Source organism: Nerophis lumbriciformis, linkage group LG03, assembly GCF_033978685.3.
Source record: "Nerophis lumbriciformis linkage group LG03, RoL_Nlum_v2.1, whole genome shotgun sequence".
Classification (NCBI taxonomy): domain Eukaryota; kingdom Metazoa; phylum Chordata; class Actinopteri; order Syngnathiformes; family Syngnathidae; genus Nerophis; species Nerophis lumbriciformis.
In genome coordinates, this window is record NC_084550.2 from 22,512,501 (window position 1) to 22,533,685 (window position 21,185).

The window sequence follows — 21,185 nt, forward strand, 5'->3', positions numbered from 1 at the left end:
CTCGGAATCGTACAAAAGAAGCGGTCAGGCTGGAAAAAAACAACAGAAAATAAATATTAATATTTGTACTGAATTTGTATTAAACTTTGTTATAATGAATCAAATATATATATTGTGTTGCTTAAAATCTTGAATAGGAAGAACTAGCCTCAGATATGAATGTATTTTCAATTGTAGTAATAATTTGTCTCCGTTCAAAGTAATTTATTAAATACATTCTGTAATGCATATTTTTCATCTAGTTTATGAGCACAACATGATTTTATATAAATGTATTTTTGTTTGATGACACTTGAGTGGGCCCCGGGGCCCTCTGTAGTGGAAAAGTTGGGCCCCAGGGCCCACTCAAATATCATCACACAAAAAATATATTTATATGAAATTACGTTGTGCTCAAATAAATAAACTAGATGAAAAATGACTGTTTCTTAACCAAACTTCATTAAAATAAAAAAAAATACAGCTTTACCACTGTGGTCATAATTTTTTCACTTGAGACATTTCAGGAAGAATTTAGCTTTGTTTTTTTTTATATTTTAATTTTATTGACAGTTTGGTTAAAAAACAGTCATTTTTCATCTAGTTTATTTATTTGAGCACAACATAATTTTATATAAATATATTTGTGTTTGATGATACTTGGGTGGGACCTGGGGCCCCCTGTTGTGGAAAAGTTGGACCCCGGGGCCCACTCAAATATCATCACACAAAACATAATTTTATATACATGTATTTTTGTTTGATGACACTTGAGTGGGCCCTCCATAGTGGAAAAGTTGGGCCCCGGGGCCCACTCAAATATCATCACACAAAAATAAATTTATATAAAATAAAAAAATGACTGTTTCTTAACCAAATGTCAACAAAATTTAAATACAGCTTTACCACTGTAGTCATAATTTTTTCACTTGAGACATTTCCGTAGGAATTTAGCTTTGTTTGTTTGATATTTTAATTTTATTGACAGTTTGGTTAAAAAACAGTCATTTTTCATCTAGTTTATTTATTTGAGCACAACATAATTTTATATAAATATATTTTTGTTTGATGATATTTGAGTGGGCCCCGGGCCCTCCGTAGTGGAAAAGTTAGGTCCCGGGGCCCACTCAAATATCATCACACAAAAATAAATGTATAAACAATTAAAAAATGACTGTTTCTTAACCAAATGTCAACAACATTTAAATACAGCTTTACCAATGTAGTCATAATTTTTTCACTTGAGACATTTCAGGAGGAATTTAGCTTTGTTTGTTTGATATTTTAGCTTTGTTTGTTTGATATTTTAATTTTATTGACAGTTTGGTTATGAAACAGTCATTTTTTCATCTAGTTTATTTATTTGACCACAACATAATTTTATATAAATGTATTTTTGTTTGATGATACTTGATACTTCTGTAGTGGAAAAGGTGGACCCCGGGGCCCAATCAAATATCATCACACAAAAATATATTTATATAAAATGATGTTGTGCTCAAATAAATAAACTAGATGAAAAATGACTGTTTCTTAACCAAATGTCATTAAAAAATAAAAAAATTACAGCTTTATCACTGTAGTCATAATTTTTTCACTTGAGACATTTCAGGAGGAATTTAGCTTTGTTTGTTTGATATTTTAATTGTATTGACAGTTTGGTTAAGAAACAGTCATTTTTCCATCTAATTTATTTATTTGACCACAACATAATTTTATATAAATGTATTTTTGTTTGATGATACTTGAGTGGGCCCTCTGTTGTGGAAAAGTTGGGCCCTGGGGCCAATTCAAATATCATCACACAAAAATATATTTATATAAAATTATGTTGTGCTCAAATAAATAAACTAGATGAAAAATGACTGTTTCTTAACCAAATGTCATTAAAAAATAAAAAAAATTACAGCTTTATCACTGTAGTCATAATTTTTTCACTTGAGACATTTCAGTAGGAATTTAGCTTTGTTTATTTGATATTTTAATTTTATTGACAGTTTGGTTAAAAAAAAACAGTCATTTTTCATCTAGTTTATTTATTTGAGCACAGCATAATTTTATATAAACATATTGTTGTTCGATGATGTTTGAGTTGGCCCTCTGTAGTGGAAAAGTTGGGCCCGGGGCCCACTCGAACATCATCAGACAAAAATACATTTGTATAAAATATAAAAATGACTGTTTCTTAACCAAATGTCAACAAAATTTAAATACAGCTTTACCAATGTAGTCATAATTTTTTCACTTGAGACATTTCAGGAGGAATTTAGCTTTGTTTGTTTGATATTTTAAATCTATTGACAGTTTGGTTACGAAACAGTCATTTTTCATCTAGTTTATTTATTTGAGCACAACATAATTTTATATAAATATATTTTTGTATGATGATATTTGAGTGGGCCCTGGGGCCCAACTTTTCCACTAAAGAGGGCCCCAGGGGCCACTCAAGTATCATCAAACAAAAATATATTTATATAAAATTATGTTGTGCTCAAATAGATAAACTAGATGAAAAATTACTGTTTCTTAACCAAATGTCAACAACATTTAAATACAGCGTTACCACTGTAGTCATAATTTTTTCACTTGAGACATTTCAGGAGGAATTTAGCTTTGTTTGTTTGATATTTAAATTTTATTGACAGTTTGGTTAAGAAACAGTCATTTTTCATCTAGTTTATTTATTTCAGCACAACATAATTTTATATAAATATATTTTTGTTTGATGATATTTGAGTGGGCCCCTGGGCCCTCTGTAGTGGACAAGTTGGACCCTGGGGCCCACTGTAGAGGAAAAGTTGGGCCCCTGAGCCCACTCAAATATCATCACACAAAAATACAGTGATATAAAATTAAAAAATGACTGTTTCTTAACCAAATGTCAACAAAATTTAAATACAGCTTTACCACTGTAGTCATATTTTCTTCACTAGAGAAATTTCAGGAGGAATTTAGCTTTGTTTGTTTGATATTTTAGCTTTGTTGGTTTGATATTTGAATTTAATTGACAGTTTGGTTACAAAACAGTCATTTTTCATCTAGTTTATTTATTTGACTACAACATAATTTTATATAAATTTATTTTTGTTTGATGATCTTGATTGGGCCCTCTGTAGTGGAAATGTTGGCCCACTCAAATTTAATCACACACAAATCTATTTATATAAAATCATGTGCTCAAATAAATAAACCAGATGAAAAATGACTGTTTCTCAACCAAATGTCATTCAAATTAAAATACAGCTTTACCACTGTAGTCATACTTTTTTCACTTGAGACATTTCAGGAGGAATTTAGCTTTGTTTGTTATTTAAATTTTATTGACAGTTTGGTTAAGAAACAGTCATTTTTCATCTAGTTTATTTATTTGAGCACAACATAATTTTATATAAATGTATTTTTGTTTGCTGATACTTGAGTGGGCCCCAGGGCCCTCTGTAGTAGAAAAGTTGGGCCCTGGTTAATTTGGTTAAAAAACAGTCATTTTTCATCTAGTTTATTTATTTGAGCACAACGTAATTTTATATAAATATATTTTTGTGTGTTGATATTTGAGTGGGCCCCGGGGCCCAACTTTTCCACTACAGAGATCCCACTCAAGTATCATCAAACAAAAATACAATTATATAAAATTATGTTGTGCTCAAATAAATAAACTAGATGAAAAATTACTGTTTCTTAACCAAACTGTCAATAAAATAAAAATATCAAACAAAGCTAAATTCCTCCTGAAATGTCTCAAGTGAAAAAATTATGACTACGGTGGTAAAGCTGTATTTTTTAATTTTAATTACATTTGGTTAAGAAACAGTCATTTTCCATCTAGTTTATTTATTTGAGCACAACGTAATTTTATATGAATATATTTTTGTGTGTTGATATTTGAGTGGGCCCCGGGGCCCAACTTTTCTACTAGAGGGCCCCGGGACCCACTCAAATATCATCACACAAAAATGTATTCATACAAAATAAAAAAAATGACTGTTTCTTAACCAAATGTCAACAAAAATTAAATACATCTTTACCACTGTAGTCATAATTTTTTCACTTGAGACATTTCAGGAGGAATTTAGCTTTGTTTGTTTGATATTGTCATTACTGAATTTAGGTCAATTTAGGTTCTACTGCTTTTTATTATAAATAGGACGTGTTTTGCAAATTTAAACATACCTTCATAGCCTTTTATTTTTATGGGACTATGGAGACCTATCAGGTGATATCGGGATAATTACAATCACAAGGTTTTTGAGGACTTTGGACACAAGAAAAGTGTCCGTGTCTCGTGAAAAAGATGCTCCCCGAGCACACGTCCGCCTCCAGGACACCGATGCACATGTGACCCGAGTCTTCTCCTCAGGTACGTGGTTGATCATGATCAATATCGTATCGCCTGGTTTGCAGAAATCTCTGTCTTGTTTGTTTTTGGCTCTGCTGCACTTTTGCTGTCTGGCAACGTCCACCATTTTTACAGTGCGTTTTACTTGCTTAAAATGCAAATATTCAGTATGCAAATTACGCGTCACTATTTTACTTACTACTTAGAAACTTCTCTTTTATATCATAATGGAACACTTTCACATTTAAAGTGTATTTTTGGAGGGCGCTGTACACATTAACAGAGTCATATGACGGCCGGTGTGACCGCCTGTTGTTTAATGATTAACCTTCACTTTAAATTGGAGCACAATTATTAGCGCAGCGTTTGCTATGAAGTATTGTTGTCAGCGCTACAAAACCAGTGAGGTTGTCACGTTGTGTAAATGGTAAATAAAAACAGAATACAATGATTTGCTAATCCTTTTCAACTTATATTCAATTGAATAGACTGCAAAGACAAGATATTTAATGTTTTTTTGCAAATCATTAACTTTGAAAAAGTTGTCACATGGGCATTTTTACCACTGTGTTACATGGCCTTTCCTTTTAACAACACTCAGTAAACGTTTGGGAACTGAGGAGACCAATTTTTGAAGCTTTTCAGGTGGAATTCTTTCCCATTCTTGCTTGATGTACAGCTTAAGTTGTTCAACAAGTCCGGGGGTCCCCGTTGTGCTATTTTAGGCTTCATAATGCGCCACACATTTTCAATGGCTGAAATAAGCAGGGGCGTCCATGATAACGTTGCTCGGATGGCAACATATGTTGCTCCAAAACCTGTATGTACCTTTCAGCACTAATGGTGCCTTCACAGATGTGTAAGTTACCCATGCCTTGGGCACTAATGCACCCCCATACCATCACAGATGCTGGCTTTTCAACTTTGCACCTAGAACAATCCGGATGGTTCTTTTCCTCTGGTCGACGTCCACAGTTTCCAAAAACAATTTGAAATGTGGACTCGTCAGACCACAGAACACTTTTCCACTTTACATCAGTCCATCTTGGATGAGCTCGGGCCCAGCAAAGCCGGCGGCGTTTCCGGGTGTTGTTGATAAATGGCTTTGGCTTCGCATGGTAAAGTTTTAACTCGCACTTACAGATGTAGCGACAAACTGTAGTTACTGACAGAGGTTTTTTGAAGAGTTCCTGAGCCCATGTGGTGATATCCTTTACACACTGATGTCGCTTTTTGATGCAGTACCGCCTTAGGCATCCAAGGTCTGTAATATCATGGCTTACGTGCAGTGATTTCTCCAGATTCTCTGAACCTTTTGATGATATTACGGAGCGTAGATGGTGAAATCCCTAAATTCCTTGCAAAAGCTCGTTGAGAAATGTTGTTCTTAAACTGTTGGACTATTTGCTCACGCATTTGTTCACAAAGTGGTGACCCCTCCTTGTTTGTGAACGACTGAGCGTTTCACGGAAGCTGCTTTTATACCCAATCATGGCACCCACCTGTTCCCAATTAGCCTGTTCACCTGTGGGATGTTCCAAATAAGCGTTTGGTGAGCATTCCTCAACTTTCTCAGTCTTTTTTGCCACTTGTGCCAGCTTTTTTGAAACATGTCGCAGGCATCAAATTCCAAATGAGCTGATATTTGCAAAGAATAACGTTTTCCAGTTGGAACGCTAATTATCTTGTCTTTGCAGTCTATTGAACTGAATATAAGTTGAAAAGGATTAGCAAATCATTGTATTTTGTTTTTATTTACCATTTACACAACGAAATGGTTCCTGTTTAAATCAATTATTATTGACAATTATATATTAATATTTTAAACTAATAGGATTTTTTGATAAGTATGAATATGAAGGCTGTCTTAAAAACTACAAAAATGGCGGCCAGATGTGACGTAGGGCTATTTCCGGAATTTCCAGTTACTTCTATTTGGGGTGGAGGGCATGGTTTAAAGGGGATGACGTCATCCCTAAAAATCCCCCCCGCCTAAATTAGATGTGTTATAATACTATTGTCATCATATATTATATGAAAATGTCTCTTCATTGTAGCTGCTGTTCGAGGCTCAGTTGCAATGGAGGTGGTCGGCCTAAGGAGGACCCAGTCCCTGAGGAGCCTTTCCTGGGTTCAGGAAAGGCCGTGGAACACGACAGCTGCCCCCCGCTGGGAGAGAAAATCTGTGTCTCAGCTGGTTCAACAGTACGTCCACTACAATGCACATAGTACCACCCTGAAAGCAGATATGGTTATATTTTATGATGCTTTTTATTACATAATGAGGAAGTTGTAGCGTTTGTTTACCCAGGTGTGTTTTGACTTCCTTATATCTACCAGTCAATCAATAAAAAAAACTTTATTAAGGATGGAGGAAAACGCCACCTTTGAGTCGTCTACACTGGAGAAAAACTGAAAATGATTTTCATCTAAATAATTATACAAACAATGATCAAAAATATATGTTCTGTATATACATATATACACACAGATATATATAACTATATGTATGAATAAATAAATATAGTATATATATATACATATGTAATCGCCCTGAGAAGGGAGATGTTTCAGTATACAGATACGAGGACACAACTTCGTTCTGCTCACGTCTGTATTGACTGCCAACAAATCAAACACCAAACATGTACAAGTACACAGTATTGTAACAAACATAAAATGCACTCCAGTATTATCATACATATTTTACATTCAAATAATCGAGTAGGTTTTCCTGTTCTTTGCACTAATAGACTTTACCTTAGTGTAACAGTATTTGAAGATGTCTCAACCAGTAAATACAAAGGTTCACCCACTACAGTAAGCTTATATTGTTTTAGTAACAAAAGTCAATTATCATTACGTAAGATTAAACAAACTACACTGAATTAGTCCCAGAAACTGTAGTAAATACACATTTCATCAGCAATATACACAGATTAATAATTAACTACGCACAGTACCTTTCTATATATTTAACACTGTTGATGCAGTTAGCATCTGCTTCGTCATCGGCAGTGCTATTAGCTTTAGCATTAGCTTGGTCATGTATAAAGCCTTGTCGACTGAAAAGACACATATCATAAAAATATACTCTTTCAAACATGTTTAAACTCTATAAAGATACATTCGGGGGTAAAACTATTTACATAAAGACACTTGTACCTGAGAAGGGAGATGTTTCAGTATACAGATACGAGGACACAACTTCGTTCTGCTCACGTCTGTATTGACTGCAAGCAGGAAGTCAGGTGTCCTCTAGTATAGCTCCCAGCACAACGCGCCCCCTGCTGGAGCCGTCCAGTACTACAATGGCTCTTATTAATGCTGGCATTACAATAACATTAGCTCCATATTCTACAAATAACGGTGCTTTACTGTTGTCATTAACAATAAACATTTTTAAGTTGCGAATATAAAATGGCATAGTAATACAACTCAAGAGCTTACTTTGCTACTTACTATCACTGTATTCTACTAGTAACTAAATTTACATCCTGTCACACATACACACACATATACACACATATATACCGTATTTTTCGGACTATAAGTCGCAGTTTTTTTCATAGTTTGGCTGGGCTCCAGTGCGATTTATATATGTTTTTTTCCTTCTTTATTATGCATTTTTGGCAGGTGCGACTTATACTCCGAAAAATACGGTACATATATAAATATATGTATAAAAAATGAAAATAGTATATATACATACATATATACATTCAGTATATACATAGACACATATATATATATATATATATATATATATATATATATATATATATATGTATATATATATATATGTATATATATATATATATATATATATATATATATATATATATATATATATATATATATATATACACACATATATACATATATACACATACATATATACACATACATATACATAAACATATATATACATACATTAATACATATGTACATACATATACATATATACACACGCATCTACATATACATATATACACATATGCATATATATATATACATATACAAATACATACATACCAGTGACGTGCGGTGAGGTTCATGACTGGTGAGGCACTGACTTCATCACAGTCAGATTTACAAACATATGAACCCTAAAGAGTATCTTATTCACCATTTGATTGGCAGCAGTTAACGGGTTATGTTTAAAAGCTCATACCAGCATTCTTCCCTGCTTGGCACTCAGCATCAAAGGTTGGAATTGGGGGTTAAATCACCAACAATTATTCCCGGGCGCGGCGCCGCTGCTGCCCACTGCTCCCCTCACATCCCAGGGGGTGATCAAGGGGATGGGTCAAATGCAGAGGACAAATTTCACCACACCTAGTGTGTGTGACAATCATCCATCCATCCATCCATCTTCTTCCGCTTATCCGAGGTCGGGTCGCGGGGGCAGCAGCTTAAGCAGGGAAGCCCAGACTTCCCTCTCCCCAGCCACTTCGTCCAGCTCTTCCTGTGGGACCCCGAGGCGTTCCCAGGCCAGCCGGGAGACATAGTCTTCCCAACGTGTCCTGGGTCTTCCCCGCGGCCTCCTACCGGTGGGACGTGCCCTAAACACCTCCCTAGGGAGGCGTTCGGGTGGCATCCTGACCAGATGCCCGAACCACCTCATCTGGCTCCTCTCGATGTGGAGGAGCAGCGGCTTTACTTTGAGCTCCTCCCGGATGGCAGAGCTTCTCACCCTATCTCTAAGGGAGAGCCCCGCCACCCGGTGGAGGAAACTCATTTCGGCCGCTTGTACCCGTGATCTTGTCCTTTCGGTCATAACCCAAAGCTCATGACCATAGGTGAGGATGGGAACGTAGATCGACCGGTAAATTGAGAGCTTTGCTTTCCGGCTCAACTCCTTCTTCACCACAACGGATCGATACAGCGTCCGCATTACTGAAGACGCCGTACCGATCCGCCTGTCGATCTCACGATCCACTCTTCCCCCACTCGTGAACAAGACTCCGAGGTACTTGAACTCCTCCACTTGGGGCAAGATCTCCTCCCCAACCCGGAGATGGCACTCCACCCTTTTCCGGGCGAGAACCATGGACTCGGACTTGGAGGTGCTGATTCTCATCCCAGTCGCTTCACACTCAGCTGCGAACCGATCCAGTGAGAGCTGAAGATCCTGGCCAGATGAAGCCATCAGGACCACATCATCTGCAAAAAGCAGAGACCTAATCCTGCAGCCACCAAACCAGATCCCCTCAACGCCTTGACTGCGCCTAGAATTTCTGTCCATAAAAGTTATGAACAGAATCGGTGACAAAGGGCAGCCTTGGCGGAGTCCAACCCTCACTGGAAACGTGTCCGACTTACTACCGGCAATGCGGACCAAGCTCTGGCACTGATCATACAGGGAGCGGACTGCCACAATCAGACAGTCTGATACCCCGTACTCTCTGAGCACTCCCCACAGGACTTCCCGAGGGACACGGTCGAATGCCTTCTCCAAGTCCACAAAACACATGTAGACTGGTTGGGCAAACTCCCATGCACCCTCAAGGACCCTGCCGAGAGTATAGAGCTGGTCCACAGTTCCACGACCAGGACGAAAACCACTGTTCCTCCTGAATCCGAGGTTCGACTATCCGGCGTAGCCTCCTCTCCAGTACACCTGAATAGACCTTACCGGGAAGGCTGAGGAGTGTGATCCCACGATAGTTAGAACACACCCTCCGGTTCCCCTTCTTAAAGAGAGGAACCACCACCCCGGTCTGCCAATCCAGAGGTACCGCCCCCGATGTCCACGCGATGCTGCAGAGTCTTGTCAACCAAGACAGCCCCACAGCATCCAGAGCCTTAAGGAACTCCGGGCGGCTCTCATCTACCCCCGGGGCCTTGCCACCGAGGAGCTTTTTAACTACCTCAGCAACCTCAGCCCCAGAAATAGGAGAGCCCACCACAGACTCCCCAGGCACTGCTTCCTCATAGGAAGACGTGTTGGTGGGATTGAGGAGGTCTTCGAAGTATTCCCTCCACCGATCCACAACATCCGCAGTCGAGGTCAGCAGAACACCATCCTCACCATACACGGTGTTGATAGTGCACTGCTTCCCCTTCCTGAGGCGGCGGATGGTGGACCAGAATTGCTTCGAAGCCGTTCGGAAGTCGTTTTCCATGGCCTCACCGAACTCCTCCCATGTCCGAGTTTTTGCCTCTGCGACCGCTGAAGCCGCACACCGCTTGGCCTGTCGGTACTTGTCCGCTGCCTCAGGAGTCCTATGAGCCAAAAGAACCCGATAGGACTCCTTCTTCAGCTTGACGGCATCCCTCACCGCCGGTGTCCACCAACGGGTTCTAGGATTACCGCCACGACAAGCACCAACTACCTTGCGGCCACAGCTCCAATCAGCCGCCTCGACAATAGAGGCGCGGAACATGGTCCATTCGGACTCAATGTCCAGCACCTCCCTCGTGACATGTTCAAAGTTCTTCCGGAGGTGGGAATTGAAACTCTCTCTGACAGGAGACTCTGCCAGACGTTCCCAGCAAACCCTCACAATGCGTTTGGGCCTGCCAGGTCTGTCCGGCATCCTCCCCCACCATCGCAGCCAACTCACCACCAGGTGGTGATCGGTAGAAAGCTCCGCCCCTCTCTTCACCCGAGTGTCCAAAACATGAGGCCGCAAATCCGATGACACAACTACAAAGTCGATCATGGAACTGCGGCCTAGGGTGTCCTGGTGCCAAGTGCACATATGGACACCCTTATGTTTGAACATGGTGTTTGTTATTGACAATCTGTGACGAGCACAAAAGTCCAATAACAAAACACCACTCGGATTCAGATCCGGGCGGCCATTCTTCCCAATCACGCCTCTCCAGGTTTCACTGTCGCTGCCAACATGAGCATTGAAGTCTCCCAGTAGAACGAGGGAATCACCCGGGGGCGCACTCTCAAGTACTCCCTCGAGTGAATCCAAAAAGGGTGGGTACTCTGAGCTGCGGTTTGGCGCATAAGCGCAAACCACAGTCAGGACCCGTTCCCCCACCCGAAGGCGGAGGGAAGCTACCCTCTCGTCCACCGGGTTGAACTCCAATGTGCAGGCTCTGAGCCGGGGGGAAACAAGAATTGCCACCCCAGCCCGTCGCCTCTCACTGCCGGCAACGCCAGAGTAGAAGAGAGTCCAGCCCCTCTCGAGAGAAGTGGTTCCAGAGCCCTTGCTGTGCGTCGAAGTGAGTCCGACTATATCTAGCCAGAACTTCTCCACCTCGCGCACTAGCTCAGGCTCCTTCCCCCCCAGCGAGGTGACGTTCCACGTCCCAAGAGCTAGCTTCTGTAGCCGAGGATCGGACCGCCAAGTGCCCTGCCTTCGGCTGCCGCCCAGCTCACATCGCACCCGACCTCTATGACCCCTGCTATGGGTGGTGAGCCCATTGGAGGGGGGACCCACGTTGCCTCTTCGGGCTGTGCCCGGCCGGGCCCCATGGGGGCAGGCCCGGCCACCAGGCGCTCGCCATCGTGCCCCACCTCCGGGTCTGGCTCCAGAGGGGGGCCCCGGTGACCCGCGTCCGGGCGAGGGAAATCTGGGTTCCTTGTCAGTGTTCCTCATAGAGATCTTCGAGCTGTGTGACAATCATTGGTACTTTAACTCATTGGCGTTGTTAGGCCTATTTTAGGGGGGCTCAAGCCCCCCTAAAATATTCTTAAGCCCCCCTAAATAATTTTGTGTTTTTTTGTGTGTTTTTTTTTACAAATAAATGCCGACATATTCATTATAAAGTGGCCAAAATATGAGTTTAAATAAATAATCATATAACCTGTTATTATTCACTCAGTTTCCCCTCACTTCGTAGCGTAAGGTAGAGAGCCCCTTTCGTGCGTAGGTATCCAATCCATTCCACTTGTTTATATAGAAAATGCCCACATCACTCAAATTCCAGCCCGCATTTTCTCTGCGACCTTGCTTGCGGTCCTGCAGGTGTACGAAGCACATTATCTTCCTTTACAATGAGTGAAGCTGCACAAAACCTTGTGTGTGCAATTGTAAATCATTTATTTTTTAAGTTTTCTGTTTCTTGTAGAATCTATATAAAGTAATATACATAAGCCTATTGTTAAAATAATGAAAAAAACATCATTAAATATATTTGTTTTATTGTATTGTTACATTAATAGCTGTTTTATTATTATAGGATGGCTTGTTAAACATTTAATAGGATTTTCAGAGGGAGGAAAAACCAAGACATTTAATATAAAATGTAAAATGAATAAATACATAAAAAGAAAAAGAAAATATATGGTTAAAAGCCATAGTCTCGGGGAGCATTTCATTTCGTCCCGTGCATTTAAAAAAAATAATAATAATAACAGTGAATAATTTCTAAGTCTTTGTTAGCCGTTTGTGAAGTTTTGTGCTCGTGCGTAACATTCGCTCGCATCCTGTGCATCTCCTGGGGGCAAAGCCCACCCTGTCCTTAAAAGATAGTGACGCCCCTGCTTTAACTTAACTTTAATTTTACACATACAAACTGTAGCACACAAAAAAGCACATTTAATAAAAAAAAACGTTATTATGGTCTTACCTTTACTTATATGTGCGGGAACAGTGGTGTTCGTGTTGGAGGAGTTGTGAATGAATGAAATATGAAATCCGTGCTGCAGTCTGCAGGTGTACCTAATGTTGTGTCCTTGCAGTCATTCACGGCTCCTCCGGCGCGAGCATTGTTGTTTTTGCACTTTTTGGCTTCTTGTTAAGTGACTTTTTTTGGGTGGATTCGGTCTTGCACGTGGAGGGTTTGGGTGTGGGCTTTGGTTGGTGTGGCGCTCTCGTCGGGGGGTGCAGTCTGCGGCGGAGGTGCCTTAACCAGCACCAGGAGGCGGGGTTACGCGAGCCTCAGCCAGTGCGTCTTCGCAGAAGTTTTATGATCGCTCAGCACAAGAAATACGTTACACACATACAGTTGTTGACAAAATACACTGTACATTATATACCTCAGCTAACTAAACTATGGAAATATATAATATAATTCATATAGCAATACGGTCTCACTGCACAGCAGACCAGCAGTTAGCCGAGTCCGTCCATGTTGAGGCACTGAGTGACGTGCCTCGACTGGCTGCTGTTCACCGCACCGTCTCTTCTTAGTATTTGAACGGCAAATGTGAAAATTCAGCGATTTTGAATAAAAATAATCTAAAACTGGTGAAGTTAAATGGAAAATAACTTTATAGTATAATCACTGGATACATAAAACAATTTAATTTTTTTTTTTTTCTTTTTACATTTTTTTTCTTTCCATGATGGCAGGTGAGGCCCCGCCTCACCTGCCTCTAGTGACCGCACGTCACTGATACATACATATACTGTACATACATACAGTGTATATACACATATGTACATACATATACACATACATATACATACACATATTTATATATATATATATACATATATACACATACATATATACACACACATATGTACATACATATACATATATATACACATGCATATATATACACACACATCTACACATTTACATATACATATATATATATATATATATGTATATATATACATATATAAATACATATATACATATACTGTACATACATAGTGTATATACACATGTACATACATATACACATACATATACAAACACATATATACATATATACACATACATATATACACACACATCTACACATTTATACACATATTTTATAAACATATATATACACACATTTACATATATGAATATATACATATTTACATATATATATATATATATACACACATATATACATATATAAATACATACACACATTAACATATATACAGTATATACATAAACACATATATACATATATACACATACATATATACACACACATCTACACGTTTATACACATATTTTATAAACATATATATACACACACATTTACATATATAAATATATACATATTTACATATATATATATATACACACATATATACATATATAAATACATACACACATTAACATATATACAGTATATACATAAACATACACACACACACACATATGTGTGTGTGTATATGTATGTATATCTGAATGTGTTGTGTGTATATTTATATATATATATATTATATACTGTATGTATGTGTTTGTGTAGGTGTGTGGGTGCGTGTGCGTGTGTTTGTGTATGTATATCTATGTATATATATGTTTGTGTATATACTGTATATATATGTTAATGTGTGTATATACGTGTGTATGTATTTATATATGTATATATGTGTGTGTTTATATATACTGTATATATATATATATATATATGTAAAATATGTATATATTTATATATGTAAACATGTGTGTATATGTTTATAAAAATGAATGTGTATATATGTATGTGTGTATATATATATATATATATATATATATATATATATATATATATATATATATATATATATATATACATATATACACAAAATGTGACAATCCCATCTTGTTTTGTAATAGTTACCAAAGCTGTGGCGATTTAAGGAGTCTGGATAAAGTGGAGAATAAATCCCAGGTACGACACATTTAATCCTAACCATCAATGCATTATTTCCACAGGTGTAATGAGGGCTAAAATTATGATTCCAGCTATCAAACAGATTTCCAGAAGAAAGATGGAGAGGACAAGTGGGCAGAGAAAAAGTGTTCCTAGGGGGATCTTTCGATACCTCAAGTCTGTCAAGAAGTCGCTCCATGGACTGCCTCTCTCAGAAGGAGGTCTCAGGGACCAGGGGTCTGTGTGCACTGTTCGAGTCCAAGGGCAGTCTGCAGAACCTCAGCAGCAGCAGCGCCCTGTTCAATTCATCAGCATCGGCAAACAGTGGCAAGAGAGGAAGAGACTGCCCTCTGCAGGACTGGAGAAGTCATGACACAAGTTCTCAGGTCAGCCACTTCTGTTCATTACTAAAAATAATCACTCACCTAGTTAAGTATTCCTGCAAATAGATCAATTCCAAAGATGTATCCCCAATTTTGATTGAGACTGTCATTTTTTTTTTTTTTAATGTTTAGAAATAAAGGGGAGGTGCACTTTTTGGGGGGAAGTTTGCCTATCGTTCACAATCATTAAGAGAGACAAGACAAAAGTTATTTGTTTTTTTCCGCATTCTAATATATAAAAATCGGTAATGTTTGTATTTTTGCTTAATTCTCGTGAGAATCCTGCATGTGACTGAAGCGTTCCAGGACTAGTGCTCAAACGACCACTCGGTAGCATTTGTGAGAAGATAATACAGCATCATCTCTATTTCGGACTTATCAGGTCTCACCAGGTCGGTGGTGCATTCTTTAAGAATTCTTGAAAAATATTCACCAATATGTTTACAAAACAAATACGACGTTGAAACAACATGCTTTTTAACGTTTATTCAACGTCAGGTTACGATGTTGATTTGACAATTGAAATCTACTCATTTTCCAGCCTATATTCTACAACACAAATACAACGTTGCAACAACATGCTTTTTGACAACATTGAATCAATGTTGGGTTGTGACGTGGATTTGACCATTGAAATTTGGTCATTTTCCAACCAATACTTTATAACACAAATACAACGTTGTAACAACATGCTTTTTAACGACGTTTATTCAACATCAGGTTGTGATGTTGATTTGACCATTGAATTTTGGTCATTTTCCAAACAGTATTTTACAACACAAATACAACGTTGAAACAAAATACTTTTTAACGACGTTTAATCTATGTTAGGTCCTGACATGGATTTGACCATTGAATTTTGGTCATTCCCCAACCAATATTCTACAACACAAATACAACGTTGAAACAACGTGCTTTTTAACGTTTATTCAACGTCAGGTTGTGACGTTGATTGACCATTGAAATCTACTAATTTTCCAGCCTATATTCTACTACACAAATACAACGTTGAAACAGCATGCTTTTAAACAACGTTTATTCAACGTCGGGTTGTGATGTTTAATTGACCATTGAATTCTGGTCATTTTCCAACCAATATTCTACAACACAAATACACTGTTGAAGCAACATGCTTTTTGACGACTTTGAATCAATGTTGGGTTCTGACGTGGATTTGACCATTGAATTTTGGTCATTCCCCAACCAATATACTACAACACAAATACAACGTTGAAACAACATGTTTTAACGTTTATTCAACGTCAGGTAGGAGGTTGATTCACCATCAAATTCTCGTCATTTTCCAACTGATATTCCACAACACAAATACAATGTTGAAACAACATGCTTTTTACCGTTTATTCAACGTCAGGTTGTGACGTTGATTTGACCATTGAAATTTGTTCATTTTCCAAACACTATTTGACAACACAAATACAACGTTGAAACAAAATACTTTTCAACGATGTTTAATCAATGTTAGGTCCTGACATGGATTTGACCATTGAATTTTAGTCATTCCCCAACCAATATTCTACAACACAAATACAACTTTGAAACAACATGCTTTTTAACGTTTGTTCAACGTCAGGTTGTGACGTTGATTTGACCATTGAATTTTGGTCATTTTCCAACACAAATACAACGTTGAAACAACATGCCTTTTAACAACGTTGTTCAACGTCCGGTTGTGACGTTGATTTGACCATTGAACTTTGGTCATTTTCCAACCAATATTCTACAACACAAATACAACGTTGAAACAACATGCTTTTTGGCAACGTTTATTCAATGTCGGGTAACGTAGAGTTAACCGTGGAATTCTGGTCATTTTCGAACCAATATTCTACTACACAAATACAACGTTGAAACAGCATGCTTTTAAACAACGTTTATTCAACGTCGGGTTGTGATGTTTAATTGACCATTGAATTCTGGTCATTTTCCAACCAATATTCTACAACACAAATACACTGTTGAAGCAACATGCTTTTTGACGACTTTGAATCAATGTTGGGTTCTGACGTGGATTTGACCATTGAATTTTGGTCATTCCCCAACCAATATACTACAACACAAATACAACGTTGAAACAACATGTTTTAACGTTTATTCAACGTCAGGTAGGAGGTTGATTCACCATCAAATTCTCGTCATTTTCCAACTGATATTCCACAACACAAATACAATGTTGAAACAACATGCTTTTTACCGTTTATTCAACGTCAGGTTGTGACGTTGATTTGACCATTGAAATTTGTTCATTTTCCAAACACTATTTGACAACACAAATACAACGTTGAAACAAAATACTTTTCAACGATGTTTAATCAATGTTAGGTCCTGACATGGATTTGACCATTGAATTTTGGTCATTCCCCAACCAATATTCTACAACACAAATACAACTTTGAAACAACATGCTTTTTAACGTTTGTTCAACGTCAGGTTGTGACGTTGATTTGACCATTGAATTTTGGTCATTTTCCAACACAAATACAACGTTGAAACAACATGCCTTTTAACAACGTTGTTCAACGTCCGGTTGTGACGTTGATTTGACCATTGAACTTTGGTCATTTTCCAACCAATATTCTACAACACAAATACAACGTTGAAACAACATGCTTTTTGGCAACGTTTATTCAATGTCGGGTAACGTAGAGTTAACCGTGGAATTCTGGTCATTTTCGAACCAATATTCTACAACACAAATACAACGTTGAAACAGCATGCTTTTAAACAACGTTTATTCAACGTCGGGTTGTGATGTTTAATTGACCATTGAATTCTGGTCATTTTCCAACCAATATTCTACAACACAAATACACTGTTGAAGCAACATGCTTTTTGACGACTTTGAATCAATGTTGGGTTCTGACGTGGATTTGACCATTGAATTTTGGTCATTCCCCAACCAATATACTACAACACAAATACAACGTTGAAACAACATGTTTTAACGTTTATTCAACGTCAGGTAGGAGGTTGATTCACCATCAAATTCTAGTCATTTTCCAACTGATATTCCACAACACAAATACAACGTTGAAACAACATGCTTTTTACCGTTTATTCAACGTCAGGTTGTGACGTTGATTTGACCATTGAAATTTGTTCATTTTCCAAACACTATTTGACAACACAAATACAACGTTGAAACAAAATACTTTTCAACGATGTTTAATCAATGTTAGGTCCTGACATGGATTTGACCATTGAATTTTGGTCATTCCCCAACCAATATTCTACAACACAAATACAACTTTGAAACAACATGCTTTTTAACGTTTGTTCAACGTCAGGTTGTGACGTTGATTTGACCATTGAATTTTGGTCATTTTCCAACACAAATACAACGTTGAAACAACATGCCTTTTAACAACGTTGTTCAACGTCCGGTTGTGACGTTGATTTGACCATTGAACTTTGGTCATTTTCCAACCAATATTCTACAACACAAATACAACGTTGAAACAACATGCTTTTTGGCAACGTTTATTCAATGTCGGGTAACGTAGAGTTAACCGTGGAATTCTGGTCATTTTCGAACCAATATTCTACAACACAAATACAACGTTGAAACAGCATGCTTTTAAACAACGTTTATTCAACGTCGGGTTGTGATGTTTAATTGACCATTGAATTCTGGTCATTTTCCAACCAATATTCTACAACACAAATACACTGTTGAAGCAACATGCTTTTTGACGACTTTGAATCAACGTTGGGTTCTGACGTGGATTTGACCATTGAATTTTGGTCATTCCCCAACCAATATACTACAACACAAATACAACGTTGAAACAACATGCTTTTAAACAACGTTTATTCAACGTCAGGTAGTGAGGTTGATTCACCATCAAATTCTAGTCATTTTCCAACTGATATTCTACAACACAAATACAACGTTGAAACAACATGCTTTTTACCGTTTATTCAACGTCAAGTTGTGACGTTGATCTGACCGTTGAATTCTGGTTATTTACCAACACAAATACAATGTTGAAACAACGTGCTTTTTAACGTTTATTCAACGTCAGGTTGTGACGTGGATTTGACCATTGAATTCTGGTCATTTTCCAACCGATATTCTACAACACAAATACAACGTTGAAACAACATGCTTTTCAACGTTTATTCAACGTCAAGTTTTGATGTTGATTGACCATTGAAATTTGGTAATTTTCCAACCAATATTCTACAACACAAATACAATGTTGAAACAACAAGCTTTTTAATGACGTTTATTGAACGTCAGGTTGCAACACTGCTTTGACCATTGAAATTTGGTCATTCTCCAACCAATATTCTATAACACAAATACAATGTTGAAACAACATGCTTTTTAACGTTTATTCAACGTCAGGTTGTGACGTGGATTTGACCATTGAATTCTGGTCATTTTCCAACCGATATTCTACAACACAAATACAACGTTGAAACAACATGCTTTTCAACGTTTATTCAACGTCAAGTTTTGATGATTGACCATTGAAATTTGGTAATTTTCCTACCAATATTCTACAACACAAATACAATGTTGAAACAACTTGCTTTTTAATGACGTTTATTCAACGTCAGGTTGCAACACTGATTTGACCATTGAAATTTGGTCATTCTCCAACCAATATTCTATAACACAAATACGATGTTGAAACAACATGCTTTTTAACAACGTTTATTCAACATCAGGTTTTGACGTTGATTTGACCATTGAATTTTGGTCATTCTCCAACCAATATTCTATAACACAAATACAACGTTGAAACAACATGCTTTTTACCATTTATTCAACGTCAGGTTGTGACGTTGATTGACCATTGAAATTTGGTCATTTTCCAACCAATATTCTACAACACAAATACAACGTTGAAATAACATGCCTTTTAATGTTTATTCAACATCAGGTTGACCATTGAAATTTGGTCATTTCCCAACCAATATTCTACAACACAAATACAACGTTGAAACAACATGCTTTTTGACGATGTTGAATCAATGTTTGGTTCTGATGTGGATTTGACCATTGAAATTTGGTCATTCCCCGACCAATATTCTACAACACAAATACAACGTTGAAACAACATGCTTTTTAACAACGTTCATTCAACGTCAGGTTGTGACGTTGATTTGATCATTGAATTCTGGTGATTTCCCAACCAATATGCTACAACACAAATACAACGTTGAAACAACATGGTTTTTAATGTTTATTCAACGTCAGGTTGACCATTGAAATTTGGTAATTTTCCAACCAACATTCTACAACACAAATACAACGTTGAAATAACATGCTTTTTAACGTTTGTTCAATGTCAGGTTGTGACGTTGATTTGACCATTGAATTTTGGTCATTTTCCACCCAATACTTTTACAACACAAATACAACGTTGAAACAACATGCTTTTTGACGACGTTTATTCAACATCAGGTTGTGATGTTGATTTGACTGTTGAATTCTGGTCATTTTCCAACACAAATACAATGTTGAAACAACATGCCTTTTAACGTTATTCAACGTCCGATTGTGACATTAATTTTACCATTGAATTTTGGTCATTTTCCTACCAATATTCTACAACACAAATACAACGTTGAAACATTCTTTTCACCGTTTATTCAACGTTGATTTGACCATCAAAATTCGGTCATTTCCCAACCAACAACCTGGTCTCAATTTACAAACACAACTATTTTGAAACGTTTCAAAGTCAGTTGTAAAGAAGATATAATCAACGTTGTATCAATGTCTGGGATACGCCCCACTCTTTGGGAAAATTGCCGTCTCCAAACCAACCTAAGATTCTGATCCGGACTGAGATTAGGAACCCAGAACCAGGTGGTTGTGAGCTACACATGCCCCACCTAGCAAGACCTTGGACAACGACCTGTTTAAAAAACTGAGACAAGCAGTAGTCACTAAGTAGAGTGATGATGCAGTGATGATGTGGGGGCGATGCCGTGACATTGTTTCAAAGCACGCGGCCTT

The 21,185-nt window shown here is 37.7% G+C and overlaps 1 protein-coding gene across 1 annotated transcript in view; it reads right to left on the reverse strand.

Moving 5' to 3' along the window:
- Positions 1 to 29, reverse strand: part of LOC133581409 (cysteine/serine-rich nuclear protein 1-like) — a 41,780-nt gene extending 41,751 nt beyond the window's left edge. The window contains exon 1 of the mRNA XM_061935415.1: positions 1 to 29. This exon is cut by the window's left edge and continues 71 nt beyond it. The gene's annotated coding sequence lies outside the window, so the exon portion shown is untranslated.
- Positions 30 to 21,185: the final 21,156 nt, after the last annotated feature.